Source organism: Canis lupus, chromosome 10, assembly GCF_011100685.1.
Source record: "Canis lupus familiaris isolate Mischka breed German Shepherd chromosome 10, alternate assembly UU_Cfam_GSD_1.0, whole genome shotgun sequence".
NCBI classification, from domain to species: Eukaryota; Metazoa; Chordata; class Mammalia; order Carnivora; family Canidae; genus Canis; species Canis lupus.
In genome coordinates this window covers 1,452,575-1,465,364 of record NC_049231.1, presented here as the reverse complement: position 1 = coordinate 1,465,364, position 12,790 = coordinate 1,452,575, and the positions used below count along the sequence as shown (strand labels likewise).

General features: G+C 42.8%; 1 long non-coding RNA gene across 2 annotated transcripts; it reads left to right on the top strand.

Moving 5' to 3' along the window:
* Positions 1 to 3,510: 3,510 nt before the first annotated feature.
* On the top strand, positions 3,511 to 11,589 carry LOC102155417. 2 transcript variants are annotated; one of them, XR_005365127.1, is made up of 4 exons: positions 3,511 to 4,292; positions 4,775 to 4,862; positions 5,871 to 5,965; positions 11,465 to 11,589. It is a non-coding gene; the product is annotated as an uncharacterized LOC102155417 (long non-coding RNA). The 2 variants fall into 2 exon arrangements; XR_005365126.1 differs by lacking the exon at positions 11,465 to 11,589 and adding an exon at positions 9,580 to 9,815 and having other exon boundaries at positions 3,514 to 4,292.
* The last annotated feature ends 1,201 nt before the right edge of the window (positions 11,590 to 12,790 follow it).

The window sequence follows — 12,790 nt, the reverse complement described above, 5'->3', positions numbered from 1 at the left end:
GCTTAGGCAGATGAGACCCTGGGTGACTTCATATAAGACTGTGTCTCACTTCCTCCCATAGCAGGAAGGCAGTAGAGATTCACCAGATATAAAGAGCATGTAGACTGGAATGGCAGACATTTAAGAGGATACCCATGCAGATAGAAGACTTGATTTTTTTGCTCTAGGGGTTGTCTCCCCGACTCTATCATTAACAGTTAAGGAGTTTGCTTGCTTTTTTTAAATTTGTGGGCTGAGATTCAGATCTGCTCCAATATTACATTTTAGTTTCTTTCCTGTTACAATTGTAACTTTTCTTGTATAGCTTTTGTATTTTCCTGAAGTTTTAAATTGCCTTTTCTAAAAAAAAAAAAAATTGCCTTTTCTTAGGCAATTCTGTCTTCAATTTGAAGGCAGAGTGAATCTCCTTTTCTTATTTACTTATTCAGCCTCTTAAATTAGCTCCACACATTTTTGTTTTGCTTTGTTTTGATTTTAAGCAGGGAAGTAATGTAATCTAAGTTTTGAAAAGGGGCTCTGTGGAGACTGAAATGAGGGGGCAATGGTGGAAGCAAGGGAACAATTACATAATCCAAGCAAGAAATAATGGTAGTGTAGGTCAGAGAGGTGGTAGTGAGGATGATAAGAATGGATGAAATCAGTATATAATTTGGAGGCAGAACCATTGAAGGATTTTAATGAGTTACTCTGTCAAAAAGAATTTATTATGCTTCTACCATGTGCCAGGTGTAGTTCTAGATGTTGGGGTTAGGGTGGTAAAGGAGACTGAGTCTTTGCCTCCAAGCAATTTATATTCTGATGGGGTGGAGCTATAGGGAAATAGACAAATAAAAAAATGAATGAAATAATTTTATAAGCTGATAATGCCATTAAGAAGAGAAAATTTAGGGATCCCTGGGTGGCGCAGTGGTTTGGCACCTGCCTTTGGCCCAGGGCGCGATCCTGGAGACCCGGGATCGAATCCCACATCGGGCTCCCTGCATGGAGCCTGCTTCTCCCTCTGCCTGTGTCTCTGCTTCTCTCTCTCTGTGACTATCATAAATAAATAAAAATTAAAAAAAAGAAGTTTCTCATTTCCTAAATTATAAAAAAAAAAAGGAAGAGAAAATTTAGTAATGTAATAGATGACCAGGGAGGTTGTTTACCTTTTTTTTTAAGTCAATGTTATTGAGATAAAATAGATATTAAACAAAATGAATGTTTTTTAACTATAAAGTTGGAGACACCTGGGTGGCTCAGTGGTTGAATGCCTGCCTTTGACTCAGGTCATGATCCTGGGATCCTGGAATCGAGTCCCGCCTCAGGCTCCCCATGGGGAGCCTGCTTCTCCCTCTGCCTATGTCTCTGCCTCTTTCTCTGTGTCTCTCATGAATAAAGAAATAAAATCTTTAAAAAAAAGCCCTCATAAAGTTTGATGAGTTTTGACTTATAAATATACCTGTGCAACCACCATCCACCATCAGTCCAGATATAGAACATTTCTCTCATCCCCGAATCTCCCTGGTGCCTCCTTGTAGTTTATTTTCCTTACTTTCTGCCAGGGTTCCAGACGAATGCTGATGTGCCTGGTGTCCCTATAGATTTGCTTTAAAGCTACTTTCTTTTTTTCATTTCTTTAAAAAATATTTTTTAATTTAAATTCAATTTAGTTAACATGTATTAGTTAAACAATTTAGTTAATATACTATTAGTTTTGGGGGTAGAATTTAGTGATTCATCAGTTGCATATAATACCCCGTGCTCATTACATCAAGTGCCCTCCTTAATGCCCATCTCTCAATTACCCCATCTCCCATCCACCTCCCCTTCCCTAAATTTATTTCCTATAGTTAAGAGTTATTTATGGTTTACCTCTCTCTCTACTTTTATCTTATTTTATTTTTTCTACTCTTCTCCTATGTTCATTTATTTTATTAAATTCCACTTATGAAGGGTCCCTGGGTGGCTTAGTGGTTGAGCACCTGCCTTCGGCTCAGGTCATAATCCTAGGGTCCCAGGATCGAGTCCTACATCAGCCTCCCCACAGGAAGCCTCTTCTCCCCCTGCCTGTGTCTCTGACTCTCTGTGTGTCTTTCATGAATAAATAAATAAAATCTTTTTTAAAAATTCCATGTATGCATGAAATTTTATGGTATTTGTCTTTCTCTGACTGACTTATTCTGCTTAGCATAATACCCTCTACTTCTAGCCACGTTGTTGCAAATGGTAAGATTTCTTTTTTTTATTTAAAATTTTATTTATTTGAGAGTGAGAGAGATCATGAGCAGGGAGAGAGGCAGAGGAGGCAGCAGACTCCCCAATGAGCAAGGAGCCCAATGCAGGGCTCCATCCCAGGACCCTGGAATCATGACCTGGGCCAAAGGCAGAAGCTTAACCAACTGAGCTGCCAGGTGCCCTGCAGATGGCAAGATTTTATTCTTTTTGATGGCTGAGTAATAATCCATTGTATATATACAACACATCTTTATCCATTCATCTGGCGATGGACATCTAGGCTCTTTCCATATTTTGGCTATTTGAACATTTCTGCTGTAAACATTGGGGGGGTGTGCCCCTTTGAATTCTTGGGATAAATACCTAGTAGTACAATTGCCGGGTTCTGGGGTAGCTCAATTCTTAGCTTTGTGAAGAACCTCCATACTGTTTTCCGCAGGGGCCGCACCAGTTTGCAGTCCCATTGACAGTGTAAGAGGGTTCCCCTTGAGGCTACTTATTTTTAGAGAAGATCACTTTTGGCTGCCATTAGGGAATTAATTGGAATGAACCTAGTTGGAGGGACATGAGAGGAGCAAGACTAGAGATGATGAGAGAAGTATACCAATAAAATAATAGAAATAATTAGCATTTATTGGACATTACTCAGTCCCAAGCATGGAGTGTTTTAAGTGTTTAGTGTTTTAATTTTAATTTAATCTCTATGACAAGCCCTGTGAGGTTACCCCTATTTTATAGAGGAGCAAACAAGGGTTCGGAGAAGTTAAGTCATTTGCACAAGATTACACAGCTAGTAAGTGGCAGTCGGGATTCCAGCCCACATACAATGCAATAGCACCATTTACGTAGTACTTACTACATGCCGGGCACTGTGCTAAGCACCTTAATATTCACCTTCATAGGTATTATTCCAGTTTTAATGAGGAGGAAACTAGAGGCCAGAGTGAATAAGTACATACCCTATACCCTATAGGCAACTGGCAGAGCAGGTCCTTCTAGTTTTAAAATCCTATTCCTTGATGTGTCGTTGTTTATTTCAGCCCAGGGAGCGTCCCTGTACGCACACACCTGCTGCAGGGTTTTCTGGCCAGCAGCTGCGGTGTGGCTCGCTTCTGCTCCCTTGAACCTTCTGAAACCTCCCCTAACCAGCCTTGCTTGGGCCTCTCTTCCAGCTCTTTCTCTGCGAAGGCGGAGAAGCTTCTGTCATCTGCAGGCCTCCCCTTCCATAGGACGGCCCTGCCCTTCCCCTGAGGCCCAGCAGGCTCTCCAGTGAACCCCACAGGGGAGGTGGGAAAAGAGAGAGCGATCCAGAGTCTCAGGGGGCTGGCTGGTCACTGAAGTACTGCCTGGCCAGACCATTTAAAACATTCTTGAACAACAAAAGTATAAATACCGCGTCTGGACCAGAACAAACGATACAGAGAATTTTAATGCCAAACTTGGAACAACAAACAAAATGTTTCTTTGGGAATTTCTGACAGAGGAGCACGCCGTATAAGGATTTTTAAAATTGTTTGTGTGTTTTTTGTTTTTTGTTTTTAATTGTTTGTGTTTTTTTTAGTAGTCGGGGCAAGTTTCAACCAGGATATGAAAATGAACTGGAAGCAAACAACCTCAAAGGCAGAAATGAGACTCTCCTTGGAAATCTTGCATAATCCACTGTCTTGTGGAATTTCAAGAGGGCTTCGAAATAAGGAGAAAATAAATGCCAACTCTCCTAAGCTTGCCAGGAAAGGAAAGGTCTGAATTTCTCCTTCTACTGAAGAAGGAGGAGCACCCTCCCCACCCCTGTGAGGCTCCACCACCTTCCCCACCAGTACCAGGAGAGGCAGCTGATGGGTGGGCCACCTCCAAGACAACAATGACTTAATTGTGATGTGTGATGCGGGCTTCGGGAACCTGCTGGCCAGGCAGCGGGACCTGTGAGGCTTGAGGGTGCTGGCTGCGTGTCAGAAGGAGAAGGTCCAAAAGCTGAGAGGCCAGACATCAGAGAGGCTCGAGTCTGTGGTCCTGGATGTCACCAAGACAGAGAGCATCACTGGAGCACCCAGTGGGTGAAGGAGTATGTGAGGACAGAGGTATGACATAAGATAAATTTCTCTTAATCTAGATGTCCTCTTATTCCAGGTACTGATCCCATGAGAAGATGACAGCAGCCTACTAAATAAGAGAGAGATACTATTACATTACAAAATTTACCCTTAATTATCTACTTTGACCACAAGGAACAATGATCTGGATCCAAAATATGTAGCCATGGCCATATAAACATGCTTCATTAGGTAAAAATTATTTAATAGTAAGTCATCTTTGTATAGCACTTCATAATTTTACAAAATTCTTTTTTTTAATATTTTATTTATTCATGAGAGACACAGAGAGAGAGAGGCAGAGACATAGGCAGAGGGAGAAACAGGCTCCCTGCGGAGCCCGATGTGGGACTCGATCCCAGAACCCCTGAGCCAAAGGCAGACGCTCAATCACTGAGCCACCTGGTGCCCCTCATTTGAACATTTTTGAATGGGTCTTGCTTGTCCACATACAAGGTCTTTGCCCACAGGTCTTGCACATGTTGGTGCAATGGAACGGATGAGAGTTGGAGTCTGGTTACCTGCAAAACATCCTGGCTCCAGTCTGTGCGACCTCAGGTAAGTCATCTAACCCCTCAATGATCCAATGTCTTTTTCAGTAAAGTAGGAATAATAACACCTCCCCAAAGGGCTAGTAAAGCATCCATGAGGTGATGTACATGAAAACCTTTGAAAAGGAGAGATGGAGTCAGATAAAGGAGCTGGCAATTTGAGTCACAGGCCAAGCAAGAGAATGAGTACTCTGTCTTCTGGGCAATGGGGAGCCGTAGCAGTTTCTGGAAGAAGGTGGTTCTTTTCCTGGTCTTTCCCAAATTTCATTTGTCCATTCTGAATCCACCTAATTTCTTGGACTTTGGACCTCTGTCTACTGGCAGTGTCCCGCAGAGTCTCACTGTGAACTAGAAAAACAAGGAAACCATTGACAAGTAGCTGCAATAGTAAGCGCCTGGAAAACAAGGAGGGGGGACAAGACAGAGGAGGACCTAGGGTGCCTCTTTAATAGGGGCTCAGACCTGGAAGCAGGAGCCCGAAAGAACCTCCCCTCCCATGGCAGAGCAGCTTCCGTAGGTCCTGGAACTTCTCACATTGGCTTCTGTTCTCCTTTACATGAAGAAAGAGAAGTTTGGGGACACCTGGGTGGCTCAGTGGTTGGGTGTCTGCCTTCGGCTCAGGGCGTGATCCGGGGTCCCAGGATCGAGTCCTACGTGGGGCTCCCTGCATGGAGCCTGCTTCTCCCTCTGCCTGTGTCTCTGCCTCTCTCTTTGTGTCTCTCATGAATAAATAAATATAATTTTAAAAAGAAAGAAAAAGAAATTTGCCAATCATAACCATCCTGCCCAGGTATATACTGGTCTCCTTGTTGCTTAGCAGGAAAATGCTCCAGATATTAAGGCTGGATAAAAATCTCTCTCTCTTTCTCTCTCTCTCTCCTCTCTCTCACTCTCCCCCTTTTCTTGTCCCTCCTTCTCATTCTTTACTTCTGAATGGTTAATGGATACATTTGGAAATAACTGTCACACTCTACAGCCTCTGGATTGCATACAACAGATCATATTCTTATTGCAGGATTCAGTTTCAGCTGCATGCCACAGACGCCAAAATTAACAGTGGATTACACAAGACAGATATTTCTTTCTTCCCTTGTGGAAAAACCTGGCATGGTATGTATGGTATCTCCTCTCTGTTGATTTGTCAGGGGCTCAGATGTTTTTAGGCTTCCTGCTCTGCTATCCTACAGTCCAAGATGGCTCTAGGCAGTGGAACGGGGAAAGGACAGGTCTCTATCCCGTAAGGGCAGAGCACAGATGTTTTGCACATCTTGCTCGTGCTCACATACCTTGGCCAGAACTTAGTCACATTGTCAGAAGCTACAAGGCAGGCTGAAATTCTGGTTCTCATTCTGAGTAGCCAGGCATTCAGCTAAAAATCCAATTATCGTGGACAAAGGGGAGAATGTATGTTGTGGGAAAGCTGGCAGTCTCTGCCACACAGAGTAAGTCAATTCTCTTGGAGGATCTTCAGCAACAGCTTCTTCCTTTATGTAGTCTTTGGTGTGTGATGGGTTTAATAATTACACTCCTGAATCTATGGGTCAAATGATTGGAATGTCTCTAGGAGACTCCAGGAATTCTTTTCTTAGGTACTCAGCTCTCTCTTAACAGCAGAGAAGTGAGAAGAGTTTGGAGACATTTCTTAGAATCAATTAGCTTTGGTCTTCAGGTTGATTGCTTTGCAGGATAGAGATCCTTACCTTTTGTTTTAAAATAGTTTTGTTGAGGTATAATTGACAAAATTCACTTCTTAAATTTTATGTAAGTGTACAGTTCCATATTTTTTTACTCAATTTATACTGTTTGTACAACCATCACACAATCCAGTAATAAAAAAAATGTTCTTCATCCAGAATGTTCTCTTGTGCCTAAAGTCAGTTCCCACTTCCACTGATGTACTTTCCATCTCTATAGAGACCACCTTTTCTGGAAATCCTGTATAAATGGAATTATACAACATGTAGTCTTTTGTGTCTGGCTTTTTTTACTTAGAATAATGTTTTGGGGCTTATCCATGCTGCTGCATAGCTCAATAGTTCATTCTTTTTTATTGCTGAGTTGTATTCTATAATGCGGACATACCACATTGTATCCATTAACCAGTGGTGGACACTTGGATTGCCTCCAGTTTGGAACTAATGTAAATAAGGCTGTTGTGAAATTCAAGTAGCCTTCATGTGAACACATGCTTTCATTTCACTTAGGAGTGGAACTGCTGTATCATATGATATGTTTAACTTTTTAAGAAACTGCCAAACTGTTTTCTAAAGACTTTATGTCATTATACATTCCCACCAGCAATGTATGAGAGCTCTGTTTTCTCTACATCCTCACCAACCCTTAGTATTGCCAGTCTTTTAGATTACAGTCATACCAGTATGCATGCAGTGGGATCCCTTTATGTTTTTTTTTAAGGTTTTATTTATTTATTCATGAGAGAAAGAGAGGCAGAGACACAGGCAGAGGGAGAAGCAGGCTCCATGCAGGGAGCCCGACGTGGGACTCGATCCTGGGTCTCCAGGATCACTCCCTAGGCTGAAGGCGGCACTAAACCTCTGAGCCACCCGGGCTGCCCCCCTTTATGGTTTTAATTTACATTTCCCTGATAATTAATGAGATTGAGCACACGAAAAGTTATAAATCTTCCTCTAAGCACAGCTTTAGCTGCATCCTATAAATATTTTTTGTTTTGTTTTTTTCGTTTTGTTTATATTTTCATTCAACTCAAGATCCTTTCTAATTTCCCACGTGATTTTTTCCTTTGACCTAAGGATTACTCATACCTGTCTTGTTTAATTTCCAAACATTTGGAGGGCTTTCAAATTTTTTCTTGCTGTTGAATTCCAATTTAATTTCTCTTGTTGTAGAACAATCTTTGTATGACTTCAATCTTTTAAATTTTACCAAGATTTGGCCTAGTATATTGTTTATTCTAGAAAATGTTTCATGTGTGCTTAAAAAGAAAATGATTCTATTTGTTGAGTATTCTATAGCTACCAGTAGGTGAAATTGGTTGATAATGTTCAAGTCTCCTTATCTTACCAATTTTCTGTTTTATCAGCACTCAAGAGAGGAACATCTAAATATCCAACTCTAATTCTTCAGTGGTCTATTTTTCCTTTCAGTTCTGCTCATTTTGTTTCCTATTATTTTAGGGTTCAGTTATTCAGTGCATGTGCATTATAAATTTTATAACTTCTAGATGGAATGACATTACAAAATGTCTCTATTTGTCTCTGGTAATATTTGTATTTTTAAAGTCACTTAATATAGCTATTCAAGCTCTCTTACAATTACTATTTGTATATATATCTTTTTTGATCTTTTTACTTTCAATCTGTTTATGTTTTGGGATCTAAAATATGTCTCTTACAGGGGCACCCGGGTGGCTCAGTTGGTAGAACATACAACTTTTGATGTCAGGGTTATGAGCGTAAGCCCCGCATTGGGTATAGAGCTTACTCACATAAATAAATAAATAAATAAATAAATAAATAAATAAATAAATAAATAAAATGTCTCTTATAGACTGTGTATAGTTGGGTCTTGTTTTTGTATACAGTCCCACAATTTCTACTTTTGATTGGAAAGTTCAGTTCACTTACAGTAATGTAGTTATTGTTATTGGGATTTCTTTTGAGAGAGAGCATGCGCCATGCGTGCATGAGTGGGGCTGGGAGGGGCAGAGGAGAGGGATTGAATCTTACGCAGACTGCAGTGAGTGCAGAGCTCATCGCAGAGTTCAATCCCGTGACCTGAGCCAAAGTCCCAAGTCAGATGCTTAACCAACTGAGACACCCAGATGCCCCTCAGTGTCATTGGATTCCTATCTGTCATTTTGCTATTTATTTTCTTAGGTCTTATGTCATTTTTCCTCTTTCCTCATTTATTGTCATTTCATAAGTTAAAAGAGTTTCTAGTATACCATTTTTTCAAAGATTTATTTATTTATTCATGAGAGACACAGATTGAGAGGAGAGACAGAGACATAGGCAGAGGGAGAAGCAGGCTCCTCGCAGGGAGCCCGATGCGGGACTCGATCCCGGATCTGGGGATCACAACCTGAGCCAAAGGCAGGCGCCCAACCGCTGAGCCACCCAGGCATCCCTAGTATACCATTTTAATTCCATTAATTTTTATAATTTTTTTTAGATTTTATTTATTTATTCATGAGAGACACAGAGAGAGAGGCAGAGATACAGGCAGAGGGAGAAGCAGGCTTCATGCAGGGAGCCTGATGTGGGACTTGATCCCAGGGCCCCAGGACCATGCCCTGGGCCCAAGGCAGGTGCTAAACCACTGAGCCACCCAGGGATCCCTAATTCCATTAATTTTTAAAGACTTTTAAAAATGCTATTTCCTAAATAATTAGAGCAGTGGTTCTCAACTGTGGGCAATATTCTTCCCCTATTCCTGCTAAAGGATATCCAGAAATGTCTGCAGACATTTTTCATTGTCACAGCCTGGCAGGGCATTCAGAGGTCAATCACTTGTCAAATTAGCCTGGGTTTTAGCTTTCAGCTTGGCTCCCACCTTCTCCCCACCATGTGAGTAGTGCTCCAAGCCAGCTGCCTGTGTGTGGAGAGCTTAGTCCAGCCTTTCTGTGGCTCTCTTACTTCCAGGACCTCACTGCTAAATTTCTGGCTGGTCTGCTGCTTGCCTCAAGTGGGGTCATAAGCTGAGGTTAGAAGAGCTATGAGTTTTCCCTGTTCCTGTCCTACCAGGTTTGCTGCTTTGCTGATAATGCTGCGGTGTCTTTCTGTCTTCTACCTGAAATGAAGCCTGCCCCCTCAGGCCGCAACGATGCTAATTTTCCGGGCAGCTCTGCCAGTCAAGCCTGTTGAGCTCCAGTGGGGAATGGGAGGGAATGGCCCCAGGCAAGGAGGTCACTAATTCCTGCTGATCTCATTTGAAGAGCTAAAGGTTTTTCATGAATAAATGATTCTCAATTTGTTGTTTACCTTTGGTTAATTTGTTTCTGACAGTTTTGTCCAATTTTACACTTGCTTTTGGAGGAAAGGATTTGTTCATCTCTTCATTCCATAGTTGGAGGTTCCCCCACTACTTCGGAGTTAAAGTTTGCATCCTGAAACCTGGCAACTTTAGAGCAGCACCTTCACCTCCAAAAGGGTAAATAGTGTCCTTAGGGAAAATCTGGGTCCTTGTGAGTTAGGGACAAATGGGGGTAGGCAGGGCTAGGTAGGGGCCCATGGAAGTAGGCTCACAAAAATCCCCAAATGCTGAAGTGTAAAGAAACCAGAGATAAAGGAACAAGCCAGAGCACCCTGCCCTAAGGTGTGTGTGGGGAAGGTGTCTTATGAGGAGAGTCATCTGTGACCGACAAAGAATAACCAGATCCCAAAGAAGAAGTAAGGCCTTAAAGACGTTACCACTAGTCCTTACTCCATGGTGATATCAGTAGATAATGTTGAAAGGATTTAGGTTCGCTGGTTGGCTTCCAATAAAAGACCAATCATACAAACCCTCAGTGGCAACCTGTTGGGACCCCTTTCACTCCTGAGAGCTTTCTCTGTATCTTTACTTAAACTTCCATCCTTCACTCACTCTCCTGTGTCTGTGAGATTCATTCTTCGACTCCGTGAGACAAGAACCAAGCTCTCGTATCATGCGTTTCTCTGGAAAGCACAGAAAACTAAAGGTAGTTCTTTTTTTTTTAAATAAATTTTTATTTCTATCTAAGTCATTTTATTTTTTTAAAGGATTTATTTATTTATTTATTTATTTATTTATTTATTTATGAGAGACACACACACAGAGAGAGAGAGAGAGAGGCAGAGACACAGTGGGAGAAGCAGGCTCATGCAGGGAGCCCGATGTGGGACTCGATCCTGGGACTCCAGGATCATGCCCTGGGCATAGGGAGGCGCTAAACCACTGAGCCACCCAGGGATCCCTAGAAGTTCTTTGAAGACTGTAGTCCCTCTTCTACCAACAATCAAGTACATTTTTGGTGATGGGGGAGCAAAGGGAGAGGGAGAGAGAGCGCCTTAAAGGTGGAGCCCAACACAGGGCTTGATCTCACGACTCTGAGCTGAAATCCAATTGGAACACTTAAGTGACTGAGCCACCCAGACGCCCCAGGCAAGTATTTTTGACCTTTGGTTCAAAACAACTAATTCTGAGCCCCAACCAGGGCTCTGATCCAAGTGATGTGATTTTTTTGGAGTAGTGTTGTTGGGGCCCAGAGCCAATGCAAGAAAGAATTCTTGAGACATCTTGGTTGTAAAAAAGTGGTGTTACTGAAGCATGGGGACAGGACCCACAGGCAGGAAGAGCTGCTGTACCCCCTCCCCCTCCAAACTGTGAGGAGCAATTGATTAGATTCTTTGGGGTTGGGGGAAGTAATGATAAGGGAAGTTCCAAAAAGATTTTCATATGCTAAAGGAGACCCGGAAGATCCTAGAGGACTTGCTATAGTCAAGCTAAGGTGGTTTTTCCCTCTAAGCAAGACATTCACATTAAGACAGTTGGGAGCTTCCTGGATGAACCTTCTACTCTGTCTGCCTCAAATATTTGTCAATGGGCTGCAGGTTATAAGGACATTTAAGTTTACCTACATTTCCTTCTGCTTTGTTTCTCACATCACAGGTAGCACAAGCCCCTCAACTGGCTGGTTTAATATCCAAGGAACTAGGGATCCCTGGGTGGCGCAGCGGTTTGGCGCCTGCCCTTGGCCCAGGGCGCGATCCTGGAGACCCGGGATCGAATCCCACATCGGGCTCCCGGTGCATGGAGCCTGCTTCTCCCTCTGCCTGTGTCTCTGCCTCTCTCTCTCTCTGTATGACTATCATAAATAATAAATAAAAAATATTAAAAAAAAGAGTTAATATCCAAGGAACTAGCTTCCTAAAGTTTTATATTTTAACTTGTTGGTTTCCCCCATTGACCCATCTTCCCCTATGTGTGCACGCTCGCACACACACACACACACACACACACACATACGATGTAGGAAAAGACAGTAGGGTTCTGATCAGGGAACACAGGGCTAGCTGAGGACAAGGCACGAGCTTGAGGCAGCACATGGACAAGTCCCAAAGGGACATTCCTCTATGGACTCAACTGCCTCAATGTTCATACTTTGTTAAGAGCAGAAGGCGATTCTAGCCCGACCCCCAGGAGCCTGTAAGTCTACTTTAACATATAAAAATTCCTTTAGAAATTTCCTTTATCTCTAAACCCCCAAGATGCATTTTGGCAATCATCCCCCAAGCACATGGCCCACTGATACACATCGGAAGGGTCTCATGATTCATGTTTTATTAGATGGTAATAAGTGACCTTTCCCCAACAATAGCCAGCTACCTCAAGGTCCTGGAAACCTTGCTTCCTAAATTCCTTAGAGAATACACTATCCTCAAACCCCTCCCAACTCCCTGGTCACCCCTCAGCCACCCCTCACAGGCCTGGGACAGCAGCTCTTCCTGCCCCCAGGGTCCTGTCCCCCTTGCTTTAATAAAACCACCATTTTGCACCAAAGAAGTCTCAAGAATTCTTTCTTGGCCATTGGCTCTGGACCTCACCTATATTTCAAAACTTCATCAGGTCTGGTTATTCTTTTTTGGTCATAGGTGATTGTCACAAGATAAAGATCACCCCCCCCCCCACTCCCAACACCTAGGGCGGGGTGGTCTGGTTTATTCCCCTATCTCTGGTTTCCTTACACTACACATCTTGGGAATTCCTGCGAGCCTGATCACACAGCCCCTTACCTATCTCCTCTCCCTACCAGTCCTGCCTGTTCCTTACTCAATATGCTTGGAGGATGATTCTTAATGAGTATCTTGGGCGGGGGAGTGGGGGGTGGTGGTGGAATGGAGCCTCCAAAGGAATTTCTGTATGTTTAGAGTAGACTCACAGCATCCTGGAGGGTCAGGCTAAGACCCTCAAAGTGTCAACACCAAGGTGCCCCGA